We start from the raw sequence: 15,006 nt of genomic DNA, 5'->3' as shown, positions 1-15,006 counted from the left end.
TTCATTTTTTCTTATAAAGAGCTCTTAAAAAACTTTTTGTTTTTGGGGTTGTGAACTCTTTTATTAAATGGTTCTAAATTTGTCAACATTTTGGCGATTTTACGATCAGTTTCTATAGAAAATTTTTAATTCAGATAACTGAGAATTTTTCGGCGAATTTTTTAAAACATCATAAACATTGATAAATTTCATTAAAATAATGGTAATATATTAGAATTATATTTAAAAAATAACATTAAAATAAAACATTTTTTGTTTTTCGCTGTCATATTATAAAGTTTCATTTTGGCAACTTCTTGTACAATATTTTAAATCTGAAAAATAAACAAGGTATATAGCTATAAAGCATAATTTACGAAACAGCTCTTAATAAAAGCAAAATTAGCTATATAATTAATTAAAATGTCTTCATAGTAAGCGTTTTTACCATGTAATTGTCTCAGATTACATCATCCAACACCCATCAAGTAACCATCAGCACCATCAAGTAAAACTTATTCTTTGCATCTACTGAGAATTATATATAAAACAACTTGGAACCTTAAAGTATATTAACTGGGTTACTATCCCTGGAACTCTACACAAAGCTATGACATTAACTGCATTAAGCAGAGCTTGACTAACTTTCAACACTTGCCAACCGTGCCTACATCAGGCCTTCCAGGTTTGTTCCAATCAGCAGGTCTCTCTATAGACAAACAGCAGAGGGACAACATTCAGTCTTTTGTTATGAATCATGCTGATTATGATCTCGCCTCTCATTTTAACCTATGCCGTTTGACATAAAATCTCCCTACTGTTTTCTAAACCTCTAGACTGACCAAGTATGTGACAAAATGGAGGGGGGAACCCACCAGCATAAAGCTAACTATTAATAAAACGTAAATGTCTCTTATCTTCTTTTAAATATGTCCAACTATTATAAGTGTAAAATACTTAATGCTACTTGATAAACTGCATGAAGTTTATTTTATTCTCAAACTTATTAGTAATTATGTTAGTTAATTCATGTTTAGTAATAATACATACTACTTATGGATCTATTTTATTTTTAGGATGGTATTACAAAAGTGAAATTCGGGCATAGAATAATATTTTTAATTAAATTTATTCAGTTCCCATTTTCTCATAGGTCCTTAATTTTTTTCATTAATGATCCTTAAAAGTACTTAATTTCCGTGCGCAGAAATGTGTACGAACCCTGTTGAAATAAACCATAAAATTACTAAAATCAGTAAATAAACTATTAAATAACAGTATAGAAATTAAAAAAGTATCCAAAACCAAACATTACTAACATTCAACAGTCAGTCTCCTATATATCTATATTATTGCAATAAAGAATGCTGATAAAAAATGTGTAATTTTTCTTCATGCATTAGAAAATTACTTTATTTTTTATTTCTGTAATCTTTATTATAATCTATGATTCTAATTATTAGAGAATATAAAATGAATTTTTCCTCTTAGATGTCACATAGTTATCTGTGTCAAGAACTTTATCTTCGCATGAAAGAAATGAATGAGACAGAAATAAAAGATATTCAGACTGCAATTTTAGCAAGTTTCTAAGCAAGAAGTGAAATATAAGCATTTCGAAATTCATTTTTTCTAATAAAGAACTCTTAAACAACATTTCGCTTTTGGGGATGTGAATTCTCTTATTAAATGGCTCTAAATTTGGCGACTTGTCAACATTTTGGCGATTTTAGGATCAGTTTCTATAGAAAATTTTTAATTCCGAGATCTGAGAATTTTTTGACCAATTTTTTTAAAACATCATAATATTGATAAATTTCATTAAAATAATGGTAATATATTGAAATTATATATAAACAATAGCATTAAAATAAAACATTCTATTTTTCTCTGTCATATTATAAAGTTTCATTTTGGCAACTTAGACTAGACACAAGCATAAAAAATGCTTCTAATCTTATCAGTGGGAAGGCATTATAGAAAGGGATTTTTTATTAATAAAGAAATTGAAAACTTACAATTTAAAAGATTCACCTAATATGTCTTAATGCATCATACACAGAGCTGCCACTAGGCATTTTCCCACCTGATGCAATCTCTGTGGTTCCTAAATTCTAAAAGTTTTGCTATTTCTAGATTTTATTGTTCGGTGTGTCACTAAATTCTAAATATTCTGCCTTCTGCCACATCAGCTTTGTAACCGGGCTTTACCATATATATTTAATATTTCTTTTGAATGTTCATATTACTAAAGAAATAAAATTAGCCACCTTTATCTATACATTCTAAATGCATTTAGTGTTTTATAGAATAACATAAATCCTTAATTAGATCCAAAAATTCTAAAATGAAAAGGAAACGTGTTGAAGAAAGAACTGAATACATAAAGAAAATTACTCCTTAAAGATATGTGCAGTTATTAATATGTAACTTACCCTATTGTTTATGATTTCAGCCTTTCAGTTTATGATTCAGTCTGGGGTTTGGGACTATTTAACTTTTACCAGATCAAGTAAACCTTCATAGGTACCTTGTGGAGAGGTTGACAAGTTAGGAGATAAGCACGCAGGAACTAGCGAGAACATTGGTTTGCATAGTGAGACAAATCTCTAATTGTTAGAAAAGATGCTTAAAGAGAAGGAAATCGATATAAACTAGCCAAAATGTTTGGAAAGGCTTCAAATTAAAATTAAGGATAAATATTTTGTTGAGTGTTGGTTTCACAAAATATTTATGTTTTGTAGCTTTTAATGTGTATCCTAATTTGTTTAAGAATCAATGTCATAAATTATATGCATTTTAAACTGTGAAATTTTATTAGATTTTGATTTTAATAGGCTTTTTTAACAAATATTGTTAAAAAATAAAATTTAATAGTGACCATGTAAATCCATAATGACTAAGGTTATCTAATTACCTAATTTAATTATTTATAACTAACTGCTTACCCTTAAAAATTTCGTCTACATATTAATGCGAGTTATTGCCTTTCATTAACACTTACTGCGGTCACAAGATAAAACACAAAACATTTAAAAATTCAAGTAAAACTTATTCTTTGCATGTAGTGAATCTTAAAAATAATACAAAACAACTTATCATCTCTGGGACTTTAATCGCTTATTGGAACATTAAAGTATATTAACTGGGCTACAATCCCTTGGAACTCTACACAAAGCTATGATACTAACTGCATTAAACAGAGCCTGACTAAGTTTTAACACTTGCCAACTGTGTCTACATCAGGCCTTTCAGGTTTGTTCTAATGAGCAGGTCTCTTTCTAGGCAAGCAACAGCGGTGACAACATTCAGTCTTTTGTTATGAATCATGCTGATTATGATCTTACTTCTCATTTTAACCTATGCCGTTTGACATAAAATCTACCTGCTATTTACTAAACCTCTAGACTGACTAAGTATGTGACAAAATGAGATATAAAAAAATCAACATAAAGCTAACTATTAGTAAAACGTAAGTAAATGTCATCTTTCAAATATGTCCAACTATTATAAATGTAAAATATTTAATGTTACTTGATAAATTGTATAAAGTTTATTTTATTCTCAAACTTATTATTTTAATTAATTCATGTTTAGTAATAATGCATACTACTCAGGGATCTATTTTATTTTTAGGATGGTATTACAAAAGTGAAATTCAGACATAGTATAGTATTTTTAATTGAATTTATTCACTTCCCATTTGCTCATAGGTCCTTAATTTTTTTCATTAATGGTCCTTAAAAGTCCTTAATTTCCGTGTGCAGAAATGTGTACGAACCCTGTTAGTGTCGTTTAGTCTCTGCTAGCTACTGTTCATTATTCTTAAAATGTAAGCTGTATGAAAGTCCGGAATGCATCATGAACCCAGAAATATTGTAGTAACTTTATGAAACCTTGTTGCATCTTGCATTAAAGAAATTAAATTATTCCTATAATTTTCAGCTCCCGAATTTAGTATAAAAAATTAGTAAATAAAAGAGGGAAATACGCGAATAAGTACGGTTATTTGTTTTTATTGTTTTCTGTTCTTATTGATGGCGAAAATTTGTGTAGAGTCGACTCCCATGGTTTATGCAAAATCGAGATTAATCCGATGGCAGTTAAAAGGAACAAAAAGAAATAACTCGTGGCATAGTTAAGAAAAAATAACTCGTGGCATAGTTAAGAAAAAATAACTCGTGGCATAGTCAAAAACTTATCTGAATTTTAAACTATTTACTCTGTAAAATACGTTCATTTGATAACGAAAATTTAATCACCAGTATAAGAAACGGAATTGGTATCTAAAAAGAAATCAGTATATGAAACGAAAATACCATTTTCCAAGTAGCGGAAAAACAAACATCACTAGTAAGTACCAACTACCTTACAAATAGCATTCAATAACAATAAAAAAGAACATAAGCAATTTAATTGAGTTCATATTCACGTAGAAAAGTCGGTTAAAACTTCTTAGTTTTTCATAAGTTTCCTTTTTTTGAAGACCGATGGTATATTCCGGATTACGAACACTGATAATACATAGTGTTTGAAATAAAAAAAAATGTCAAATGCTATGACATCTTCTACCACTGATGTTATTCAATGCAGCTTTTTCCCATTCTGTATTTTTAGCCCAAAGAGGCTTTAGACCCAAACGGCTATTAGTCTCAAAACCTGCATTTTGCGTCGTTTCACTTTCTGCGTTGATTCACTTTTCACACTGTTGCCATGAAATATTATCTCCATGTATTATATTTAAAGAAACTAAATAACGAAGAATCTGCATGAATGTTTCTCGCATTGCAAAAACAAAACGGTACCCAAACCCATCGAATTTTGAATAACGTACGCCTCCAACCAAACATGGACACTTGGAAGCCCGATTTTTAATTTCGAATTTGTTTTATTATTTATTTCAAATTTTTAAAAATTTTTAAAAATTGTTGATTAGCAAACTTGACGATTTCAAAACGAGCATTGAAAAGACTGTACAAAAAATATATATTTACCTCCAGCGCGCAAAACTGTGTATCAGAAATTATAAAGATATGTCGTTCTGCTGTTTTTAAATATTTTAGAATATTGTTGAATTTTCTGTGGCTTAAGTGCGAAGAACATGATATTTAAGGGAGCTAATACACCTTCAAACCTCTTATGATCTTTGAATATGTGACTGTTGCAGGAATTGGGATATTTTATTTATTTTAAAAGCAATTACTTCCAACATTTTACAGATGACTACATACTATACCTGCTTCGGAAACTAATAACCAGAAAGTTTGTGTTGCCACACGTAGTTTTGTAATTTAATCCGCTTTGTGACAAAATTTTTCGTCCTGTTTCCACCTTGCGCGCATGATATTTTAAAAATGGCTAATCGTACATATTTAAAATTTGATGGAACTCTCTATATGGGCACTACCTTCTAACTGAACCCAAAATCGGATGAATATTTTAATATTAAAAAATTTTATGCACGAAATCACTACAGATTTTTTTAATAAAATACATTTTATAAACTCAACTCCAAATAAAATAAACATTTCACATGAAATTATTAGAATTTTGGGTTCACAGTAGTTTACAAATGTTATAAAAGCTATATATTAAATATAGAATTAAATTATGCAACAGAATGTTTTAAACTATGCGCGCAAGGTGGAAACATGACGAAACATTTTGTTAGAAAGCGGATTAAATTATAAAAATATTTGTGGCAACACAAACGTTCTGATTATTATTTCAAAAAGCAGCTATATTATGTAGTTAGCTGTAAGAAGTTGGAAGTAAATGCTTTTAAAATAAATATGTTATCTCAATTCTTGCAACACTCACATATTCGAAGATCTTCTGGGTTTTAAGGTGTATAAGTCCCCTTAATATATAAAGGTAACACACAAAATGTTAAAAAAAAAAAGCTCCTTTAGGCGTAATATAAAACCTGAAAGCTTTCAGATTTTCTTTTTTTTAACACTGGTGGTTCGTGATAGTACTTTTTTAACCATGGTTTCCGCAATAAGCAAACTTAAACCTTTTAACAACCTAGTTAATCCCTCCCTTGTAAAAATTGGGAGTGGACTCTTTTTTTCCCCACTTTTAGGTTCTTTTTTTTGCCATTAATGTAAACTTATAATTTTATATTTGTTATTATACTACATTCATAATTGTTTTCAGAATAAAAAAATTGCTTCGTTTAATTCTCTTCTTAGGAATTTTATTTGGAAAGATAAGTTGTCTTAGTAGCTTAGAGAAAGCACAAGTTTGTACATAAATTAAATATTAATTTCACTACATGGACTTGCAAAGGAATATTTCTTCTAATGTATTGAGACTTTGCTACTAGCTGTGATATTTGATATGGGTAAGTGATTGGTTCTGGGCAATATAATGAACTTTAGCATGTAATATATATTTTAAGTGTAGGAATTAACATTACTAATTGCACAAAATAATCTGATTTTTTTAATATGATTAAAACATTACCTTAAATTGTGATAAGAAAAGTGCAGCCCCAACGCAGCAAGAAACAAGGTAAGAAAGTGCCTCAACAAGATAAGAAAAGTGCAGCCCCAAACGCAGCATGTTTCCATCGTACTTGCTGTTTTCTAATTTTCAAAACTTTTGATATGTCTTATCTGTTCTAACGGTAGAATTGCTACGAGAGTGGTGGAAATGGCACACACATGAAATTACTTTAGACTGCTATATAAACAGTGTAATTTTTTAAGAAAAGTAAACACTGAAAGCTTTCAGATTTTAACGGCTGCTCAAAAGAATTTGTTAAAGTTTTTTTTTACGTTATCGCTGAGCTCACTGTCTACCAGTCTGCTGTTGCCCTCATTTCGGCTAAACCCATTTCTCGTTGTCTGTTTAGCCTTATTATTATGCATCATTTTCTTTAACTTATGCTATATACGATTCAACAGCAAAATTACAAAAGTTTTAAAAGCAGCATAGCAGTATATGTTTAGAGTTCCCGATGCAATATTAAGACAGACGGACAGAAAGAAGTACAGGGGCACCAAACCATCGCCAGGGCAAAACTGGTATCGCCCCACTGCACTAACCATCTATGGAAGTGCACCCTGACCGGGCACGCTAACGCCATGCTAGGGCATTTGTTTACATTGTAGCATTCATAATACACAATTATATACCAATGGTGCATAATCTGCATTGCAAACAATATTGCCTAAGATTTACTTTATACGGGTACTTTGCAGTTGGATGGATAAACGCAATAATTACAATTGGGTTATTACAATAAGTATATACATATTTCTTTTGTGTTTCAGTTTGGTGTTGGCGGGGGGGGGGAGTGTTCATGATATTTAGTACATTGTTTGTTTGGTTATTTTGTTACTCAGTTCAAAGTTTACAAGTTTAATTCATAGTGCAGTTCATAGTTTACCATACAGTTTATGGATCCGTTTCATGGTACATAGTGTTGAGTACGTTAGTATTGATGTATCTGTCACACATTGTACTGTATGAAGTAGTTCATAGTTTGAGTAATATGAGAAACGTCACGGTTGTCTCAAGAAATGGAGATATTTAAGTGTGTTTTCTTAAAGGCACTCCTGTACAGTATGAGGGTGAGAATGGTGGATATTCTTATTGTTGCGTTTTCTGAATTAGAGGATTATTTTGGGTTGTAAGCTATGGATGACACAGGTCCAACAGATTTCTGTTTACTTTTTTTAAAAATATTTCTCAATTTATTATGTCAATGTTCAGTTTACTTACTAAGATGGTCTTACAAAACTTTTTTTTTGTCTTTTTATTATTAATACTTTGTGTGTTTACCTTATTAAATATTACGTTCTTGGCTCTTACGACACATAAAATTCGATTAAACAGCAAAATCTCAAATTCTTGCAAAAACAGCGTATCTTAAGAGTTTCCTATAGACAGGCTTGTGCGCTGAAAGTAAAAATGTTGTACAGTTTTGCCACAGCTAGCTTTGAAATCGTTCAGTTTGTTAATCAGAAACTCGTTAACATGTTACAAAATATGAAACAGGTGATAAATACTAAATTCAACTCCCGAAAGTGGTCTTCCCATTTCTTGCACCCAGAAATTTTGCAAGATGGAGGACTCAGTTATTCAAAATTATATGGCTCTAGGTACCTCTGTTTTTTCACAATGCGAGAAACATGCATACATTCAGACAGATTCCTCATTCTTTAATTTCTTTAAATATAATACAGGGCGATAATATTTGGTGACAACGGTCTGAAAACTGAAACTTGCATTTATAGTGAGCCCACGCAAAATGCTGTTTCGTGAATAATAGTCCTTGTGAAATAATAACTAGAAACATGTAAATAAATACTTTCATAGCGTTTTAATTAGGAAAAGTGTTTGGCGTGTTAATTTTATTCAATAAGTATCATATTCTTCAAACTTATGCCGTATAAAATTCAGTTCAACAGCAAAATCACGAAATATTTAAAAACGGCATATCTTTAGAATTTTCAATTCTCGTGCTCTGGAGATAGCAATGTTTTATTCCATGCCGTGTTGCCACTGCTTGCTTTCAAATAGTTGAGTTTAATAATAAAAAATTCATTAAAATTTTACAAGATACGAAATAATAATGAAATAAATTCAAATTTCGACTTTGTTGCAGGTGCAAATCTTCGAGTGGAGAACTACGTTATTCAAAACTAGATTGCTGTGGGTGCCGTTGTTTTTTTTTCACTGTGCGAGAAACATGTAGTCATGTAGATTCTTCGTTATTTAATTCCTTTAAATATAATACAGGGCGATAATATTTGGTGGTTACAATTCCAGAAGTGATTCAGACAAAGTGATGAAACGCGAAATCCTCTTTCGAGACTAATAGCCGATTCGGACTAAATTTTAATTCGAACTAAATTTTAGCTTTGAAGCTAAAAATGACTATATTTTTAAGCTAAAAATGTAGCTTAAAAATTAGCTTTTTAGCTTTTAAGCTAAAAATGACTACATGTTATAACTTTTTAAAAAAGTTATGAGACTTTTGTTTAGAATTAGAATAAAAATTAAAAAACACTTCTGTTAATTACGACATGGGCACTGAAGAGACCAAATTCTCGCGAATTGTAGCTTGGCTAAATTGGTCTAGTCAAAGTATGGGACTTTAGATGAAGTTTCTCGTGCCTTCTTACGTATAAATGTTTAAATTGAAATCTGAAAACTTTGACGAAAGCATCGTTTTTCAAATGAAGCACTGCGTTTCCATTGCTCACAATTTACGTTTTTGTGCTAAGAATTGCACGTGAGGCAATTTTGCCCTTATATTGGCTTGTTTGGAAGTGGCATATTAAGTGGTATGGCGTCATATTTCCAAGTTTAAGAATTTCTTTTTGGTTGAATAAGTTGGCTATATCATTTCACCTCTCAGTCTATAAATTACTATTGCACCTAACGACCATTCAAAAATGTGTCTTATTTTTTATGATATGAAACATAGTTCTAAAATGCACATCTTATGCTTAATGAATTGTAAACATTGATCTTTAGATTCCTAAAAGTCCTTACACTTTAGATCCTTAGTTTGGAAAGTAATAGCCCACGAGGCTCTGCTAATAAGGTTATTAAGCATCGACAGCTCGTGCTGAAGTAAATTTCTAGTGAAATAAGATGTGTGTGAGATATTTTATGGCTTTCAGAAACTTTAACTAGGATAACCATAAAGCATTGTATGAATATATACCTTTTTTTTAATAAACAACCCAGCTCCTGCTGGATGCCTAAGGCGAATAAATAGTGACAGTTGAGTCGTAAATGCGTTGCGAGTGGAATGGGCTGGATACTTTAATCCAACGGCTGTCCAAGTGTAAAAAAACAAGTGAAAATTAAGTAGGTGGCGAATTTAAAAGGAGATTTATTCTCTCTCCTCAGCATATCAACCCAATTCACGACCAAATCCTAATTTCTGCACACAGCTTCTTTGAAGATATGAGAAATTCTCCCTATGAAGCTATTAAATCGCTTACAGACTATGACCCTACTATTGAGCACGTAGTGAAAAGACCTTGAACGATCCGCCACAATTCTAAGTGGTGGTAGTGTATAGAATGTAAAAAAAAAAAAAAAATACTATTCCTTTGCAGTTACTATTCAAGAAAGATGAACTTTGCAAAGTTAGGACTTTATTTTTCATCGATGACTTCTTCGTTTTACTACTTATTTAACCAAGATTTTACTTTTACTTTTTACTTTTACTATTTCGTATCGTGTGTTTTAAAATCAAAGTTCGTGTTAACACCAAGTGCTTACTCTCACTCATTAGCCCTAGTGAGCTACATGACCTCATTTTCGCCTTTTACAATTTCCTATTCATTTAATTATTATATCGCAAGTTTAGAAGATTTTCAAGTGTTTCAAAAGACATAGGACTCTTAAATTCACAGATAGATGTTTTGCTTTTACTATGTTCGAACTTTATTTATTTCCAAAAACTACAAAAAACTTCATTTTTCGAACTCTGACTCCTCGACCAATCTAAATGCCGGACGCTGATCACGTGTTTCTGCTCTTCTTGACTCACGCAGAAGCTTAGACTTTCATTTCGCTTCTCGCCACCATTTACGTATATAATCACCCATGCTATGCCATGATATGCAATTTAGCAAAACTTATTTTATGAGTTCTCTCATTTATTGATCTCGCCTTCGGGCCCGGTGTATTTTTAAATACACCTCTTAAATTTTTAACTTTATGGTCTATGGTATAATGATAATATACTGGTGAGAGCTCCTAGTAGCTAAAGCAGCAGTAAAGATATGATCCAAGATCCTCAGCACATACCGAAACTGAATACTTTCTCTTGATTATTTCACTTATCAACTGATCTAGGATAGAAAATCCTAAGCTATTTTTCCGGTGGTTCATCACGCTTTCTACTTGACGCAAAACTTCAAATATTATATAATTTTTACTCTTCCTATTTTGAACAATTCTTGAAAATAGCGAGTGATCATACTTTGCCCATTCAACAACAAACCTTAAATAGCTATTGACTGTTTCGAAAAGTTGTTGAGAAAGAATAAAATCTGGCAGTATCTCAGATTCTCGAGTCTCAATCCGAAATGTGAACGTGGTGCAACATATTCTACAGAAAGCAATATTTCATCGGCCTCCTTTTGTGGGGTGGATGGACAACGGAACACTTTCCAGAGAGACGTGGGCAGAAAATTGAACGCCCGAAAGATGTAACGCTGGTTTATACTCAGCATGAAAATGCTGTTGCCCTCAAGGGTAGAGAGAGAGAGATTGGGGGAAACACATCCCCCCTAGGGTTCTCTTCACTGCCGAACTCACTCAGCTGCGGTTGTCAACTCTTGAACCCCGTCCATCATGAGAAGGGGGCATATAACGGCGGAGAATTGGTTGCTGTGACCATACTCAGCAAGATATTTTTTGAGAATTTCTGTGGCATTGAAATATGGCATACGACGCAAAAATTGCTGAAATAATATTTATTTTAAATATAATCCTCTGGATTTTCACTCTAAACGTAAAACTTTCTTTCACATTTACATTTAGTCAAAAGTATAATTTTAGTTCTGGAGATATTGAGATGAATTACAGGAGTACACCATGATACTCGCAATGGAGATGAAGCTTATGTCTTCTAGTAAGAAAATGTAAATATAAAGGCAATTCCCCTGAACATGTCAGATGTAATTACGCACATATTATGTAGATGAAGTTCTTGTACAATTCATTTTCTTTTTCAATACGGTAATTAAAGGAATATTTATGTTACTAAAATAAATATCAGTTCTGTACCACAGAAATTTGCAGATTTGACTGCCTATAGTATATACGGTGTAATGATGAGGATAACACTTATAAATGAGGTTAGTTGTGCTTTTAATAGAGTAAAATACAACATTTATTTTTTCATTTATTCATTTATTTATTTTTTTTTAACATTAGTTTTCAAAGCATTCGAAAAGTCCACATGGTTTATCACAATTTAAAGAAAGCCATAATCTAAAGAAAATAAGGCAATTGAAAGCTCATTTTTATGAATATTTAAGCTATCGTATCGGATTGTAAGCACGTTTCGAATATTTTCTAACACGACAAATATAGTGAATTTGTATAATATTTTTATGGCAATCTTTTCCATAGAAATTTGAACCAATTAAATTGAGAGGTTATATACGAAAAATGTCTTAGATTTTTAGAGTATTTTCTTGAATAAATAATTTCGTTAGCAGCGAAAACTTCCTTAAATTCCAAATGGCGCATTTTCATCAAGAAGCGGAAAGAGCTACACGATTATCAAATGTATTTGTAGTGTATTTTTAGATGAGCAAATGAATGCTGAAAATAACTTTATTTTTGGTAATAATTAATAATGACAATAATTTTATTTTCTATTTTGAATTATTTTTTAGACCTCTGTGTTCCCGTACTCGGTGTTCCCGTAACGACTTATAAAGTTGCTTTGGCTGATCTTAGGTGAGTACTTTGTAAGCTTTGTATTCGCAAAACTCTCGACATTCACTAATAAATATTACGTTTAAAGAAAAGTTAGCATCGATACATTTAATTAAGATACAATAATGCGCCGAACATGTATTAATTTAGAAGTCAAACAACAAAAATCAGAGTTATATTTTCAAATTTTCAGAGAATTAGTTTCGATGGTTTTGCCAAACTACCATCCTCAGCAACAAAATGCGCTTTTGAAGCTGAGGATAAGAGTTTTTCGCGCTTTTGCAGCTGAGGAGGATGGTTCCGTAAAACCATCAAAACTAGTCCTGCGAAAATTTGAAAATATAACACTGATTTTTGTTGTTTTGACTTATTAATCGATACATTTGTTAATATGTTTACAACTGCCGAATATAATGAATATAAAGAGTGATTTCTGAGATTTAAAAGGTTTTGCAGCTGCTTGAATAGTTCAGCATCTGCTAAAGATGATAAATCTTTTTAAATTTTAAAAGCAGGTTAACAATTTCGATTGATTTATTAACGCAATGTATGAAAACACAAAGATTAATAAATAATCGGATATTTCGCATTTCTCGGAAATTCACTAAAAGGCAGAATAAAAGAATAATACGTCTGCTTTCTGTGCTCGTTCAGTTTTGGTATGAATGGTGTCGCATACAAAAGGATCTCCCACAATAGTATTTTCTGAAATGGTCCTGAACGGAAAAGTGAAAGAGGAGACATGCCCAGCTCTGAAGTGCCAAGAAAGGTGCAAAAAGGAAACTCATCGAAAGGGGATAAGAAAGGCAGGTGTTTCCGCATATAGCCTTTATTTACCGTCTTCTTTGGTGGTCAGTGCAAGAGGATTGCGCTAACGAGGGTGCCGTGATCGCATCTGACAGGTGGTGGGAAATGAAGACCTCATCCGTTGTCCGCCAGGATACGGGTCTTTCCTTTCCGCTTCCGAGGATCTTCTTTCCTCCTCCGATCCGACTCTCTATTGAAGGTCCTTTGGGCGGAAAAAAACTCGGAGAAAGATCAGTATGAGCAGAAACATTTCTTAGCCTACAGAAGAAATGCTTGGAATAAGCCTCTATATAAGGATAGATGACCGTCGTAAATTCGTACCTTGAAAAGCCATAACAAAAATAGACCATGTAAACCTCTAAATTAATCAATGTTCAAAAAATGAATTTTAGGGGCAGGAAACGTCTAACTGGGATGTACCAAGAATAGTGATGATTTTCTTATACAAAAGTACTACTAAGACCTATTTATTAAAAAAGACTACTACTAAGACCTATTTATTAAAAAACGACTACTACTAAGACCTATATATTAAAAAAAAAAAGGACTACTACTGAGACCTATTTATTTAAAAAAATACTAAGACCTATTTATTAAAAATAATTTTATGGTGGATATTTATTTTCAGTATTTATTTTAGTGCAAAGTAATATATTCCCTTTCATTCGTTACTGAATTCGAATACTTAATCTTTATAGAAAGAATGATGGGGCTATATAAATATCTTATGTGTGTTATTTTAGTAATTCAAAGGAGTTTCTGCTTAATATCTTTTGAAATATCGGATCTGGAAATCAGTCATTAAGATTAAGTACTGTTAGTTTAGTGTTCAAATGTAGATTAGTTCAATTTATCAGAAACTTAATCTAAAAAAAATCTTCAAAAGATTGCGATTTCGGATTTTTGCATTTTCAAATTCTCTATACTTTTATCGTTGTGAAAATACCATTCTTGAATCGCTCTGAAAATTAGACCTGTAAAAAAATCTAGTTGTAATTTGTCATCGAATGCTTTAATAAATGAGGGTTTTTACATAAAAACGCGTTTTTTCTCCAAACGTGATTTTTTTTATACTGGATCTACCTTTTCTCAGGAACTACTGCTCACAGGTATCTAAAAGTTTTATGGCTTATTTATTATGTTTTCTAATATTTACTGAAATGAGCTTTTTGTGATAAACTAAGAAAAAAAAAATTTTTTTTTGCTTGAGAAAAGTGATAAATTTTACTATGTTTAATAAAATAGTCTGTAAATTACTCTAAAATTCAAAATGTTTTAAAAGCTCATTTCAGTATAATCAGATAGGTATACTTTAATTACACAAAAAATTTCAAGAGTGCATCTGCAGCAGATTTTGAGAAAATGTGAAAATGGCCAATTTAACATTGTCGGTATAGGGGTTTCTGATACCCCTTAAGTGAAATCACAAAGATAATAAATGAATATTTTGCTATGTAATAAACTGCGCGTTTACGTCATCTGGCCGTAGGTGAAACGTTTTATAGGTGAAAAGTGCCCTAATCGAGGAATGACCATTGTTAGCATCTCCGATGATTGATCGCTAATTGAAAACATGGGCCATCGCTGCAGTGTTTATGTGAAGGTCCAGGATGGTCACATATAGTTTGAATGTTAAGTGTTGTTTATTTGCTTTTAGCTTTAAACATCAATTTATTGATGAGGCTGCAGATAGTAATTAACGATGACGGACCAATTTTGGAAATTTTCTAGTTTATTATCACATTAACACAAGGACACTCACTTTTCTTTAAACATAACATTCAACAATAAACT

The 15,006-nt window shown here is 31.5% G+C and overlaps 1 long non-coding RNA gene across 1 annotated transcript in view; it reads left to right on the top strand.

Moving 5' to 3' along the window:
* Window positions 1-15,006, top strand: part of LOC146993493 (uncharacterized) — a 176,980-nt gene that overhangs the window by 30,317 nt on the left and 131,657 nt on the right. Inside the window, exon 2 of the long non-coding RNA XR_015038285.1 lies at window positions 12,363-12,426. This is a non-coding gene — a long non-coding RNA (uncharacterized LOC146993493). The remainder of the gene's footprint in view (window positions 1-12,362; window positions 12,427-15,006) is intronic.

Source organism: Stegodyphus dumicola, chromosome 12, assembly GCF_044657685.1.
Source record: "Stegodyphus dumicola isolate Sdum_Otavi_A_Nest chromosome 12, ASM4465768v1".
Classification (NCBI taxonomy): Eukaryota; Metazoa; Arthropoda; class Arachnida; order Araneae; family Eresidae; genus Stegodyphus; species Stegodyphus dumicola.
The sequence above is the reverse complement of the archived record's forward strand: the minus strand, read 5'-3'. Positions and strand labels throughout refer to the sequence as shown.